Genomic DNA, 15,992 nt, shown 5'->3' with positions numbered 1-15,992 from the left:
GATCCTCTGCTTTGGGCATGGTGATTTGCTTGTAGTAAGCTCATCTGGGGCCTGTTCCACGAATTAACTTTGCAACTTTTTAACTTTGCACTTTTCATTTTTCAATTCCTGCAAAGTGCAACGTCTTTCTGTTCCACCATGATCTAGGTTTTACTTTTCAGTTTCTTCGCAAAGTGAAAAGCCTTTGCGAATGAGTGATCCGATCAAGTTTATTCTATGCGCAAACTGTATAATACTCCATGGTTTTAATGCTTTACTTTTCGCGGAGAACTTGACAGTATAATTGTAGTACCTGTAGTTTAAAAGGTTTGATCATGGGAAAGAAAGGTGATTACAAAAAGCTTGCTGTGCCAGATGTTGTCAAGGAGAACCGGACGTCCTTTTCCCCAACTTTAAAAATAAACTCCCAAATGATGGCAGGCATCAATATGAACGAGAGTACCGGCAACACATCCACACACGTAAGGAAATTCATCCTTCATTAGAAATACCGTCGCTATATTATGTGGTTTATCAGTCCAACGTACTATGTTAGCAAATATTGCATTTAATATAAAATCTACGCCTTTGGTAACAGTTCTGCAAGTAATTGATTTTGATGTCCCATGCATTGCTACTACACCGTGCAGCTGGGCACCATTTCCTAACCAATGTAAGCATTTAAGAAATTATTCTTTATCGCAAAGGGATTGAAGTCTTTTTGTTGCATGTATCAATAAATGAATAAATGACCGATCATTTCAAGCCTGTGTTGGCGTAATACGAAAACACTCCCGAAATTCCGTCGATGTGATGTTATGAAAATTAATCCTGTCTTTGTACGTTCTCTTCTTATCCCCTGTGGGTGGGGGACGCAGACGAAGAATACACACACGGCATCCTCTGCCTGTCATAAGATGCGACTAAAAGGGGCGTTCAAGGGATTATGATTATTATTATTATTAGCGTATGGTAACGTACACAAAACAATACAAAGATTAAATATACAGCACAAAATATTATATACATAATTACACGATAAACACATAACATTGAAAACAATCGTGCAAGCAAAAGGGTTCAAAGAGTTAGATCTAAGTTCTCTAGCCATTGTATGGCCTCAGAAGAAGCCACCACAAAGTCCTGGCTGGATCCAACGAATGCCCTTCCAATGCATTCGGAGACAATATGGTTGATGGTCTGCTTAACTGCACCACAGTCAAAGGCTGGAGATGATCTCATACCCCATTTAAACAACATTGATCCACACCTCCCGTGGTTAGTACGTACTCTGTTGAGGGCTACCCATGTCTTGCGGGGCAAATCAAAGCCAGCTGGAGGATTCTTGTAATTGAACAGTGTCTGCCATTGAATCGGAGCTACGCTGTTCCACTCTTGTTGCCAATCAGGTTTTGGATTGAAATCCCTCCTAACAAGTTCCTGTGCTGTTTGAATAGGAGGAGATCTTGATTTGAGGCGACTGAATCTGACGTTGACATCTTTATGGATAGGGAGATCAGGACTGGTTAGTATCTTGTTGTATTCTCTAAACAAGTTGTTCAATCAAGGGATGATCAGATTAGAACCATTAAACTATTTGTGATTAGTACCACCACGCGGGGAACACCATGGGTCGCCTTTAGTTGCGCGTAATACCACTATGTTGTGTACCAAATAGGTCTGTGATTAGTAGCAAACGTGGGCACGACGGCTAAACAGTACCTGTGATTAGTAGCACTATATGAGCGACACCATGGGATAAAGGAACTCACGGTTCTGGCTTGCCTATGATAGTACCCACTCTATGAGGAAAACCACGGGATAGTACTAGTCCCTGTGGTTAGTACACTTAGCTGATGAACACCATAGGTTTGCGTTGCCTGTCAAGGGCGCCGCAATGTGCGAAACACATTAGGTCTGTAATACATGTGCGAATTTCATTTCCTGTGAGTCGTACCATAATGTATGGAATACCGCGAGTCTACGCTACTCTTGATTATTACCGCAACGTGGGAAATACCATGGTTCTACTTTTCTAGCGATAAATACCATTATGAGGGCCGATGATCTGGATTTTGGACCCATTTCGAGAACGAGCACATTCTAATCGATTCAGCATCGTGCTAAAGAAGCAGTCCCTTGGTCCGTACTACTACTGTTTTGTGCCAGCTTCTGTGCCCGTGAGGTACTGTGGGTCGGATCCACTAATCGTTTAAACTTCATATCAATCCATCCATTCATTCTTCGTCCTCACGCTTTGAATTCTGTTCAGTGGAGGATTTTGGATTTTTAATTTGTCATCTCATTTCGTCTCCTTTCGTACCATTAGGGGCCGATGACCTCGATGTTAGGCCCCTTTAAACAACAAACATCAATCAATCAACCATTCTCTTCTTAGATTCCTCATCACTTGATGATAACAAGAGTTCTCGTCGTAACATGTTTAGATGACTAAACCACATTCTATGCCGAGAAACTAGTGTACATACTTGTTAATTAACAGATGAAAAGGGAATCATATCTTTGCAAGATTTATTAAAACTTTTCACTTTATTTCCTTGCACTTTGCATTTCTGTATCAATGGAAGAACATAACAAGCTTGAAATGTGAAAAGATTCCTAACTTTTCACTTTTCAAGCTAAATCTGAAAAGTGATGGTAGAACAATATCTGAACTTGAAAGTGCAAATTGCAAAGTGAAAAGTTGTAAAGTTCGTTCGTGGAACAGGCCTCTGGTCAAGTTCTTGATCTGGTCCATCCATCGTAACGGCGCACGTCCTCTAGGTCTTCGGCCGTCGACTTTTCCCCCTATGATAAGTATTTCCATTGCCTCCTGTCTTCTGGCAATATGACCAAAATATCAGAGTTGTTTTTGGTTGATAAGGGTCGACAGTCTTGTTCTGATGCCGAGCTGTTGCAAGATCGATTCATTAGTACGGTGTGCTGTCCATGGTATTCGCAGTAATCTCCTATAGCACCACATTTCTAGAGCATCAATCCTGCGGCGATCCGCCGTCTTCATCGTCCAAGTTTCTGCTGCATAGGTCGCGATAGGGAAGATCAGAGTCCGAATGAGGGTGAGACGATTACGAATATACGGATTAATCATAGGCAGATAAAATCGCCAGTCTGACCGGGAATCGAACCAGGACCCTCTAAACCGAAGGTAAGTTTGCTGACCATTCATCCTAGTAGCCGGACTGTGAAGTATACATACAGGGTCTCTCATACAAAGACCGTCGGAGATGCATTTTCCTCTCCGATACGTAAGCTGTAGAATGGGAGGCGCGCTCATAGTTCTTGACCTTGCAAGCAGCGTGCATTTATTCGACCTGGCAAGCATCAGTCGCCAGTCTGAATCTCAGCTGTTAACACGGTGAGACAGTTATCATTCCAACACCGTATTTTATCTTAATGTTCGTGTGAACAGTCATAACTCTCGCTATTGATGTGCAGAAAATCCTAATGGTGTTCATGATGTCCCTCATTATGATGGAAATATTGGTGTTTGGTGTGCTGTTTGTTCAAAATTAATAATTGGGACTGTTTTCTTCGAGACGATAGTAAATGCAGATAGGGACAAATATGATATTTTGATGCCGTTCATCCATCAGTTAACGGAAGAAGAAAAATCTTGTGGGTCGTTTCAACAAGATTTAGCCCCTGTTCATACAGCAGAAGATTCCCTTTTTACAATCTCGGAAGTGTTAGCAGACAGTGATCAGTGCTGGTCTGTTTCCCCCTCGTCCTCCAGATCTAACAGTGTGTGATTTTTATTTGTGGGGTAAACTGAATGAATAAGTGTATCGAAGAAATCCTCACACACTGGACGAAAACTGAAAGAAGACATTACGAATCAGGTCAGAAACATTACAGTGGCAGAACTTATTCGCGCCACCCAGAATGTGGCTACCAGATATAATGCCTTTATAACCAAGGAAGGATGACGTTTTCAGCATCTTTTATAAGGTAAAATTTCATATAAAGTTGTTGTTGTTGTTGTTTTTTGAGTCATCATTCCATAGACTGGTTTGATGCAGCCTTCCATGCCACCCTATCATGTGCTAACCTTTTCATTTCTATGTAACTATTGCATCCTACACCTGTCCTAATCTGCTTGTCATATTCATACCTTGGTCTACCCCTACCGTTCCTACCACCCACACTTCCTTCAAAAACCAACTGAACAAGTCCTGGGTGTCTTAAGCTGTGTCCTGTCATTCTATCTCTTCTTCTCGTCAAATTTAGCAAAACCGTTCTCCTCCGACCAAATCGATTCAGTATCTCTTCATTCGTGATTCGATCTATCCATCTCACCTTCAGCATTCTTCTGTAACACCACATTTCAAAAGCTTCTATTCTCTTTCTTTCTGAGCTAGTTATCGTCCATGTTTCACTTCCATACAATGCCACGCACCACACGAAAGTCTTCAAAAACATCTTTCTAATTCCGATATTAATGTTTGAAGTGAGCAAATTTCTTTTCATAAGAAAGCTCTTCCTTGCTTGTGCTAGTCTGCATTTTATGACCTCCTTACTTCTGGCATCGTTAGTTATTTTACTACCCAAGTAACAATATTCATCTACTTCCTTTAAGAGTTCATTTCCTAAGCTCAAAGCAGGGCGGCCGCTCGTGACATAAGTTCGGCTGAGGCAGCTGCCATAGTGCAGTGTAGAAACACTGTGCGTTCGGTGTTATTTTATATGGGAGACCCTGTGTGTAAAAAATGTAGATAATAGTCCCATAATCCGTTCGTCCCCTTTCTACGTATATTTCTGCATAGGTCAGAGCGAGACAATTCCAGACGGTCTAACGTTGCAGAGCGAAGCAAGTCAGTGGGTTCGTATGACGTCAAGCGAAAGCTGAGTAAATATAATAATATAGCCTAGACAAACGGCGCTCTGAGTGCAAAATGAAGGGGTCAGTCAGCTGCAGCACTCTCGATGACAATAACGTCCGCGTTGCTGGTATTAGTATCTCTGAGGGATATGTGCAAATTTTGTAAAAATCTTCGTCACAGTCCAGGTTTCAGGACGTAGGAACATTTTCTACTACTTTTCCGATCTTTGCGGATATTAACAATTTATCTAGCAGGTACCAAATGAAACTGTTATATTTACAATATGATGATTGTTGAAGGTTAAATATAAGCACAAAGAAGACTTCGCTAATTGAAGGGATTTTTTCCAAAATGACGCAAATCCACTGTTTTTTTTTGTTTTTTTTTTTGGATTGCAAGCTTAACATGTAAATAATTTCCACAGTAGTACTTTATCGTGTAGAAACGTGTTTATTTCCAACATTGTGGTCAAAATGACATCCGCAAGTTGTACTCATATCCAAAGTTACGCAACTCTTCGCTATTTTTAGTTACAATGCTACGCAACTCCACATGAACAATAACTTGTCTGCACATATCACGTGACCGCTTAACGGTGTTGCTAAATTAAATTTCTCTTTTTGCACTATCGGCATTTATATTTTATGATTTTATAATAATTATTAAACTGTCAATAAATACAGGATTTGTGAAGTATTAGATTAAATGTATAATTAAGAATTATATTTGGAAGTTAGAAAATCTAAAAAGTAACATAGCTTATACCATTCTATATAAATCACATTTGGAGTCCCTCTTTAAATCCAAACTGACGGAAGTATATGAATTCCCCTCCGTTTTGATTATATTTGTTGTACTAGGATTTCAGCCACCATGACAAGCAGATTTTGTTTGAAGTGATGTGGCTACATAGAAAACATGAAGAAAATCCATGTATTAAAATGTGGCATTTCCTGAAAATTTGTGTTGTTTTGGAGATGCGTCATTCTGGAAATAAGTCCTTCACTTTTTACAAGAGGGTTTCTCAGACCATATTTCCAAGGTTGTGTGCACTTGCTGCGTGGATATTATGCATATTCGGTTCGACAGATGTGTGCGAACTATAGCCTATTCTTTTCTATTATGAAACTTGCCAAGTCCAAATCCCAAAGTACCTTGACAGATCACGACCTATCGTGGAGTGTTTGATTACACATTGTCCGGACATTACATCCTAAATTTGACAAAATAGTTAAAGTAAAACGAACCAGAAAATGCAGGAGGAAGTGTACGTAAATCCTGTATGTGGCTTTCTTCTAAATTGCAGAGAAAATGGTGTTATGTTCAGATCTTTTAACGTTATAACATGGCTGTCCTTTACAAAAAATTAGAACTGTTCCACCTTTTCTCCTAACGTACAACAGCAATCTATAACCTGTGACCAACTGTGTAATTCAAACAGTCAGCCTCAACATTACGATATCCAAGACGTCAGTTATGTTACTACTGTGCAACTTCGATATCTCGAATCACCTCGAGAGCTAAACTTTTTTTCAAAGTATCGAAATTTCGAGACATAGAGAATAGTATTTTAGAGCGTGTACAGCACATAATTGAATCATCTGTATCTACGGGATTAAACTGAATACATTATTTTTGACAGTATTTTAAAATATACAAACTAACTCTATTTTACAGCATCACTTTAATTATAAAACGTATTCTGGAAGACAGTTTGCATTGCTTACAGTAGTGAAACAAGTAACATACCTCGGTTAACACCTTTGAGAAGAAGCCCTTAGTTTCTTCTGGTTCTTACTGTTAACCTCTCCTCCCTTTACGTTCAAATTTCTCGTCAATACCACGCAAACGAGATTCGTAAATGGAGCTTGTAATCCACTTGCCATGCTTTCGTATATGAGCGGTAATTAATTCACACCCGAGAAACAACCAGGCTTCACCCATTTTCCGATCATTAGACATTTTTAGTTTTTCGATCCCCGTCATATTACCTCCTAGCATCATCGTAACCCTTTCTTTACTTGTTAACTGTTCCTCACAAACCAGAAATGCCGTACTGCACAGTTAATGTTGGACAAAATTCGAGTTACAAAGTATTTTTTGTTTCAAGGGAGGAAACGTTTGCTTCGAGAAATCGAGAAATTCGTGTAACCAAGTTTCGAGTAATAGAGAAATAAATACACGTGAAGAATAGGACAAACGACCGGGAAACTTAAGTTACTTTGAGATACTGAAAAATCGATTAATGGAGGTTCGAGATATCGAAGTTCGACTGTATTACATTTGTCCTCGAGGTTTCCTGCATGCTGCTGTGATGTGGAAATGAAGGGTATTAAATGGAACGAGGGAGGTTCTCACAACCTTTAACTTAAATTCTCTGTCACATGGTATTCTAGTAATTCAAGTTTACTTTGCCAAACATTTGACGATGTGTGAGAAAACAAACCCAACTTTGGAGGTTGATTGCACACCTAATGTATTTGTACATTACTGCTTCAAGACAAACACATGGCGTCACTTAAAGTGAGTGATTCTATTCCGCACACAGAACACTGGTCTGTATGCTCGACGCCATACTACGTCATCCTATTAGTCTCTGTAGAAACGCATGACGCAACGAAAAACTGTATTAAACAAATTTATATGACTTCCCCTCGGTAAATCTATATCACCTGCTGGTCCTAATTAGCCTTGCAGTTAATCATATTTAGATGGAACGCTATTATTGACTGAATCCTTCTAAGTACACGTAGTTATATCACATTCATGCTCGCATGTTCAGTTTGTCTGGTAAATAATCTCGAGTTGTAAAAGTTCTGCGCGAGTATGCTGTATAAATACTACTGGACAAGTTCGCCGTGTGGTTAGGTGCAAAGAGGATAGAATAGAATAGAGATGAAATGGCGTATGGCTTTTAGTGCCGGGAAATCCCAGGACGGGTTCGGCTCGCCAGTTGCAGGTCTTTCTATTTGACACCCGTAGGTGACCTGCGCGTCGTGATGAGGATGGAATGATGATGAAGACAACACATACACCCAGCCCCCGAGCCATTGGAATTAACCAATTAAGGTTAAAATCCCCGACCCGGCCGGAAATCGAACCCGGGACCCTCTGAACCAAAGACCAGTACGCTAACCGTTCAGCCAACGAGTCGGACAGAATAGAGATGAAACTCAATGATAAATTTCGGTACCAAGCCACTCGGCGCTAGTACTTTCAGTCTCTCATCAGAGATAGCGCCACAGTGCGCATTTTGTGCACTATCTTACCGCTATTATCAACAGATAGCGCAGTGAAGCGACTTCCGGCGCAGTGACGAACATCCTGGTATGCTTACAGCTCCTACCCTCTCCTTTCCCCGGCCCCTCGCCCCCCACCCCCACCCCCTTCGCCGGCGATAATAATGCAGTTCTACTACTTCCATGCCCAATACATTGTAATTCATATATTTTTATTTCCAAGTACTTACTATGTTGTAAATAATGATCCGATACCCCTAGTTCGTATGGCATACTATGTTACGGAGAACATAACCACACACCTCAAAGCAGCTTTAACTTCAAATGAATGATTGGCACATTAACACAAAGCTGATATTATAACAATTAAGAAATCCCTTCGAAAGCAAGACAGCAGAGCACACCATATGCAAGAGAATGGGGTATCACATTAATATCCAAGTACCACAATAAAATAAAAATAACAGAATTAAATGCACTGAGACAGGAAATATATAGAACTACATTATTACCCTGCAACTAACAAAAGAACCTGCACAAAGCTCACTTCCCCGCGCATTCTCTCCGAGTGGGTGTCTGACATCATAGTTTCGCTGTCACTTCACTTCTGTATCCGTTTTAGCGCTCTTGTTGTTTTGTCGGTTTTATTCATATTTCTTTCTTTAGTTGTAGTAATTGTAGTCCTATAATTCCTTCGCGTGTAGCGTGTACTGTATTGGTAAATGTTTTTATGTATATAGTGTTCAACAGTGTTACCTAGCGACCTTCAAGGGTCATTACTCATTACGGAGCACATTAACGAGGTGAATAAACTAAATTCTTGACTGTGTAAAAACAGAAATAGAAGTATCGTCAGTTGCGGACTGGTATGCCAACACACGCACACACATCTAAAGCCGCTCAGCAGCGAAATAATTGACGGCAGCCCAGTCTTTCAGGTATATAGTGTTATGTACCATATTATTTTAGTGAGTGTGTCATTTGAATGTACAGTAGTTATGGCTGCTACTTCGAAGTCTGGTAGCAAATCTGGACGGCCTGTAAAGGGACAAGCCAGAGAAATAGTATATAATGTAGCTGCTCACTTACGAGAACAGAAAACAGTTCATTAACTGAATTATAATGTAGTGGCTTCAACAAGTGAAGCAACAGGGGTTTCAAAGTCACTGGTGAAACGTATTTTAGCGGTAGGGAAGACGTCTATGGCCAAGGGTCGTTTGCATTTTTCTACATCTGATGGCAAGGAAACAGTCCACAAGGAAAGGATCGAAACAGACGACTTCAAAAAAGATATTACGTCGGAAAATTAGCGAATTTTACGTGATGTAAAAACTGTACCTACACTGGACAAATTGAAGCGTGTGTTAAAATCGGAAAAGATACATGACTGTAGCAGAGAGTATCTTCGACGGTTATTTTGTGTTGTTCATATTATGTCCTCTGTGTGCGCTTATTAGAACAGTATAGTTTTATTCTTTTATTTTTTAAAATATGGTTTACAGCTTGGGTATTGTAAGTAGTTCCATTTAACTCAATGCTTAATACTTTTGGCCACTTTACATTTACTTTCGTTCTTTTAATTGCATTGCGTTTCCGGCTTTAATGAAAGAATAACCTCAATCGAAGAGCCTGACTGCAGCTACTTGCAGTACGTGTTAACGCCAGCTTGACTGTCCGTCAGCCAGCTGCGCGTGTGCTTGTGCTTGATTCGTCGGGTAACATCGGGATGAACCGAAACAAGCTGCGCGAACCGAAGTAGCCGAGGGTTCTTTTGTTTGTTGTCGGTTAATAATAGAAGCCTTCAGCTTTCAGCCCCTGATGTGTACTCAAACAGGAAATACAGGATGTCAGGAGGACTGGCGAAGATATATTTCAAATAAACAAGCACAAGGAACAAAGCACAAGCACATGTGCACTTGGAATTCAAACAACACAAATACTGTAGCATCATGGGAACTATCGATTGAAATCGATATAAGTTCGAACAAGGTAAAGTCGAATTCGATGCAATCCAGCAATATCATCTCCACAATACTTGACGTTATATGACTAATTAATTTTTTAGAAGAGCCCACTGATTGAGGTCAGACTTGAAATACTTGAAATGCTTGAAATGTAAAGTTCAAATTTTTGTTTGGAATTTAAGTAAATCTACTTTCTACGTATGGTGTTGAAAATTACACATTAAGACTGATGAAATGGTGCTCTGTGTTGATCAATTAAATCAGGGCCTCTCAGGGTGCATGCACTGTGCACGGTGCGAAAGACGACTTCCCTTGGTTGACCAAAGTGCAGACCCCTGCTCCTCGATTTGGAGCAATAGCGCTTACTCTCTCTTTCCTCACGCCAGTCTCGCTCGCTCCCGTAGCACTCTAAATCCGAGCTGACTTGAGCCGAGTAGAGCCGAGCTTAGCCGAGTAGCCTAGAGACGAAGCAGTGGTCCACGCTGAACCGAGCGGGACCGATGCACAGTGTACGGAGCTCTTGCGCCTCGATTTGCACGCGTGAGATTTTGGGCGTTTGAGATACACTGATTTAAATCTACAATAATGCTGCGCGTCAAGAATAAGGTATTCATAATTGAGTCGGGATACGCCAACGAATCGTATCCATGAAACGTCATTATAATTTTTGTCCTAAATGGAAGATAATAATCGCTTTTAAGCAAATTAAGAGTAAAATTGGCGGTAAATTTATAAATGCGATTATAATTAGAAAATGATATGCATACATAACTTTGATACATTACGACTATTAATTCTCCTACGTCACAGCGCTTCAGTATGTCATTTGTTCATGTAACACTTTTGTGTGTGAAGTATTTGCTCGTCCGCCTCTGTGGTGTAGTGGTTAGAGTGATTAGCTGCCAACCCCGGAAGCCCGGGTTCGATTCCCGGCTCTGCCACGAAATTTGAAAAGTGGTACGAGGGATGGAACGGGGTCCACCCAGCCTCGCGATGTCAACTGAGTAGAGCTGGGTTCGATTCCCACCTCAGCCATCCTGGAAGTGGTTTTCGGTGGTTTCCCACTTCGCCTCCAGGCAAATGCCAGGATGGTATCTAACTTAAGTCCACGGCCGCTTCCTTCCCACTTCCTTGTCTATCGCTTTCAATCTTACCATCCCCTACAAGGCCCCTGTTCAGCATAGCAGGTGAGGCCGCCTGGGAGAGGTACTGGTCATCCTCCCCAGTTTTATCCCCCGACCCAGAGTCTGAAACTCCAGGACACTGCCTTTGAGGCGGAAGAGGTGGAAGAGGTAGGATCCCTCGCTGAGTCTTAGGGAAAAACTGACCCTGGAGGGTAAACAGAAGAAGAAGAAGAAGAAGAAGAAGAAGAAGAAGAAGAAGAAGAAGAAGAAGTGTTTGCTCACTTCTTTGAACTTCTTTGCTTTGCTTGATGTTGCTTGGTGGGGCGAGTTGTTGATTTGTGCTCAGAGCTCTTTAGTTAATATAATTATTGGTGTAGGGATCATGCTATTTTTCTTTCAACAAAAACATCATCTCTTCACCTCCATTTTCCCGTCTGAACTGTCCGCGCTAGTCTTGATGGGCAAAGATCTTGAGAATTCACAGATACAGCACTTCCACTCATTGGTGCTAGTCCAGGACCTCAGGAAGGAAACACAAGATGGCACGATGAAGCGGAAGGTCACAGAACAGAGTCGTGTCTACAGTGAAATAGCCGCTGTAGTTACGTACCTGTATTTCTCTATTAATAAGCGTATTTATCAATTTACCGCCAATTTTACTGTTGATTTGCGTGAAAGCAATAAAATTATTATTCTCCATTTAGGACAAAAATTCCAATGAGATTTTATGGATAGGATTTGTTCACATAACCTCGAGTCATTTAGTTTCAAACGGAGATATGTCACAAATACAAAATTTTTCAGGAGACAGATAAAATTCTATAAGTACTGCATGAAAGAAGTAAATCTTGAAACTCTGGCAAGAGTTTTGCACAAGATACATGAATACACATCTTAGATATAAATGATCATTATTTTTGGTTTTGTAAGTAATTGGGATATTATTTGGGATGTATCTGGTTTGGAAGCCATACAAATACATCTCAATAAACAGCATTGTCACAATATGAAGAAAATATGAATATTTAGGTAGTAATGCAGAATGTAAGTTGCGGAACAGTTAAGATGAAAGTTGTAAGCATAGAAATGTTTTATTCATATTTCTTGGCGATTCACTAGCCTACACAACCAAATCAGTTTCACATGGATTTGTACACACAGCGAGCAGCATCTTCAACAGTTTCTGTATCACTTGTCTAGACTATGTTCTTGTAGTACGGCGAAGACTCCAGTGACAACCAATCAGGGCCAAAATGTTTTTCGACTAATGCTGAAACACCACGGAGTTTCAGCGCAGACACCTTAACACCTGCACCTTGCCCTTTTGCAGACAGACGAGAAGAATATTTGCATCTTAAGTTAATCATTTCCACCGCTGTTTCTTTTAAATAAAAATATTTTGCAGGGATTAAACTGAATGTGCCATTGAGCAGGTGCGTGGCCAATACCAGCTGGTTAAAAAGTCAACAGCTGACAATGGATGGGAAATGCTGAAGCACAGTGCCTTCACACCGATTTATCTGGTTTTGCGAGTGAAATAGTAACTTCTCTGGTTTTGAAACTAACCCTCAATTTTGCCTGCTTGTAACAGCATGATGTATCTGAATGTGAACTGTTCTGCACTTTCAGGATTATAGAGAACTATTTGAAGGAAGCGAACCCAGCAACATCACAGTTTTATAAAAAAAGTGATGTAGCTGCTTTTGCAACTAAACGACTCGATTGGAACTTTCACTGACAAGTTATACAGCACTCTCGCACAAACGTTTGTCACTCCATGCAAGTGTATAGAGTTCTCCACTATCTCCACACAACACTGTGGCTGTTTTCCTTTAAGAGGTATAATAATTGTATACGTGCCAAGAGCAAGTCTTTCCTAATTGGTACTGTTGTGTGTCCTTCGCGCTCCTAGCTCTGCGCCAGCGAGCACCGCGCACGCCGCAGCTTGGATTATGCGAGAATCTACGAGACGACTCCAGTGCGCTTGCTTGTGACGTCAGTCTGCACTATAAAAGAAGCACCTTCCAGCCACTTAGTAGGACTCCCCAGTGTCCAGCACCAGATTACGCTGAACGTCGAACACGGAGGTTATCCCTCTTAAACATGTGTCTCGGCCAGTTGGACTGAATTCTGGTTGTATGAGGTTTCACCTCGGGCCACTGCCTCAGTTCCCGTTCCTGCAGCCACGTCGAGCCCCGATGCCTGTATTCTACACATCCTGAGTCCTCACTCAGGATCCGACACCTACATTAGATTCTCTAATTGTGAATATTCATGTCATTTCATGACAAGCAAATAGAAATAACTACATTATGTTAGTAGGAACTTTCATGGCAAGTTACGCTTATAAAACCGATAGTTTTCGACTATCATGAACTCTACCTTTCTATGAACTATCTCATCCAGATTGCTTCGAGTGTACATAAAGTTAATGTGTATAAAGTGTACATTTCTACAGACTCTCAGTCTACTATCAAGATTAATTGCTTGCGAATTTACTGAGCTACAAGAAAAGTTTAAGTTAAATTCTTGTATATATTGTATAAAGTCATATTGAAGCAATAAATTGATGTTGTGTTCCAGTATACTTTACCTTGTATACAACAGGTACATTTCTGGAAAGCTTGCAACAGCGTTATTGTACAAATGTTTGTCACTCCATGCTAATGTGCAGAAGAACTTGCCTCATGCGCTATCTCTACACGGCAGTGTGAGGTAGTGGCGTACTGTTCTAGCCCTCAACGTGGGTGTCTTCTTAACCCAACCAAATGGGAAGACTTTTATTGCAGAATTCACAGCAGTCTACAGACGAGCCTTATGTCCTTGACTTGCAGCATTTTAATTTGTAACTGGGGAGCTTTCCTTGTTATTCTGGGAATTATATCGTCTGACTGCGTATTGTTTCATGTCAGAATACAAATGAGGTTGGTTTATCATTCCTTGGTTCACACTTTACAGGAGGCGAGAAGAATATTTGCTGAGCAGACATCGCTGCTATTGTTCAATGATTTATCGCTCCCTCCGTTTATGGCTGGTAATTCAATTACAGTGTTGCTGCCGACACCTCAAAGTTTACTCTTCACGTCTCGTGTGTTCACTAACTTCCCGAGCCTTTGTCCTACTAACACATTCTTCGATCGAACTTCGCAACATGTAAGGTGTCAGGAATGGCAAACAACGAAGGGTAAACGTCGTGTCCTTTAATAAAAGCAGCATTATCATTTTGTCGGTAAACTCGCATTCTTCTTCCCCCTATTTTGTTTTTTTCTCCAATTAAGCAGACAATAATAATGATGTTATTGATTTTACATCACGCTAACTACCTATTATTACGGTTTCGGAGACGCCAAGGTGTCGGAATGTTGACCCGCTGGAGTTCTTTTACGTGTCAATAAATCTAGCGACATGAGGCTGTCGTATTTGAGCACATTCAAATACCACTGGATTGAGCCAGGTTCGATCCTACCAAGTTGATGTCAGAAGGCCAGCGCCTCAACCGTCTGAGACACTCATCCCGGCTTAAGTAGACAGAAGTCGAATGTAGGTCATCAATTTTTGTCTACTGTCCCTCCATCTGTTTGTTTGTTTGTTTGTTTGTTTCTTTGTTTGTTTGTTTTTTAAATCATGAGAAACAGCTCAAGAGAATTTCCAAAACACTGCTATTTATTTTCAGCGATAGCCGTGTTGCACAATAGGCGATATATTAGTTTAATAGTCTGCAAAAAGCAAAGCAAAGTCATATCCGTACAGGCCAACAAGGCCCTTGGAGGGGTGGAAGGCAAAGGCTTCCACCATCCGTAACCTCGGCACTTGTTGGGGTAGAGTGGTTAGCTCTACGCCTGGCCGCCTTTGCCTCCAGCAATTAACCTGGTTACTCATTTTGGTGTAGGCTGAGCCAATATGAGGGCCATTTGCACCTCCGAAAGTGGAAATTTATTTTCTAAAATTTTACGACTTCCTGACGGGGATTCGGTACCACGTCCTTCCGGGCGAAACGAGCACGCCTTTATGGCCTTGGCCAGGCAGGCACTTTACTAGTACGCAGTGGCGTAAAATTCTTGAGGGTGTTTAAAGAGGAAATGTAAAATGTCTCCGAAAATATTACGTGCTTCGAAAAATATAAGCCCGCCTATGTTGTGTAGTGGTTAGCCGGGAAGCCCGGGTCAGATTCCCGGCTCTGCCACGAAATTTGAAAAGTGGTACGAGGGCTGGAACGGGCCCACCCAGCCTCGGGAGGTCACCTGAGTAGAGGTGGGTTCGATTTCCACCTCAGCAATCCTCGAAGTGGTTTTCCGTTTGTCCTCCACGCAAACGCTGGGATGGTACCTAACTTACGACCACGGCCACTTCCTTCCCTCTTCCTTGTCTATCCCTTCCAATCTTCCCGTCCTCTCACAAGGCCCTTGTCAATCATAGCAGATGAGGCCGCCTGGACAAGGTACTGGCTCTCCTCCCCAGTTTTATCCTCGACCCAAAGTCTCACGCTCCAGGACACTGCCCTTGATTTGGTATATATGGGATCCTTCGCTGAGTCCGAGGGGGAAACCGACCCTGGAGGGTAAACAGATTAAAAAAGAAAGAAAGAAAGAAAGACAGAAAGAAAGAAATATAAATGGTGATAAAACCACATGTCCGCCTTTGTGGTGAAGTGGTTCGATTCCCGGCTCTGCCACGAAATTTGAAAAGTGGTACGAGGTCTGGAACGGGGTCCACTCAGCCTCAGGAGGTCAATTGAGTAGAGATGGGTTCGATTCCCACCTCAGCCATCCTGAAAGTGGATTTCCGTGGTTTCCGACTTCTCCTTCAGGCAAATGCCGGGATGGTACCTAACATAAGGCCACGGCC

The sequence above is a fragment of the Anabrus simplex genome, chromosome 7, assembly GCF_040414725.1.
Source record: "Anabrus simplex isolate iqAnaSimp1 chromosome 7, ASM4041472v1, whole genome shotgun sequence".
NCBI classification, from domain to species: domain Eukaryota; kingdom Metazoa; phylum Arthropoda; class Insecta; order Orthoptera; family Tettigoniidae; genus Anabrus; species Anabrus simplex.
Note: the sequence above shows the minus strand (reverse complement) of the source record.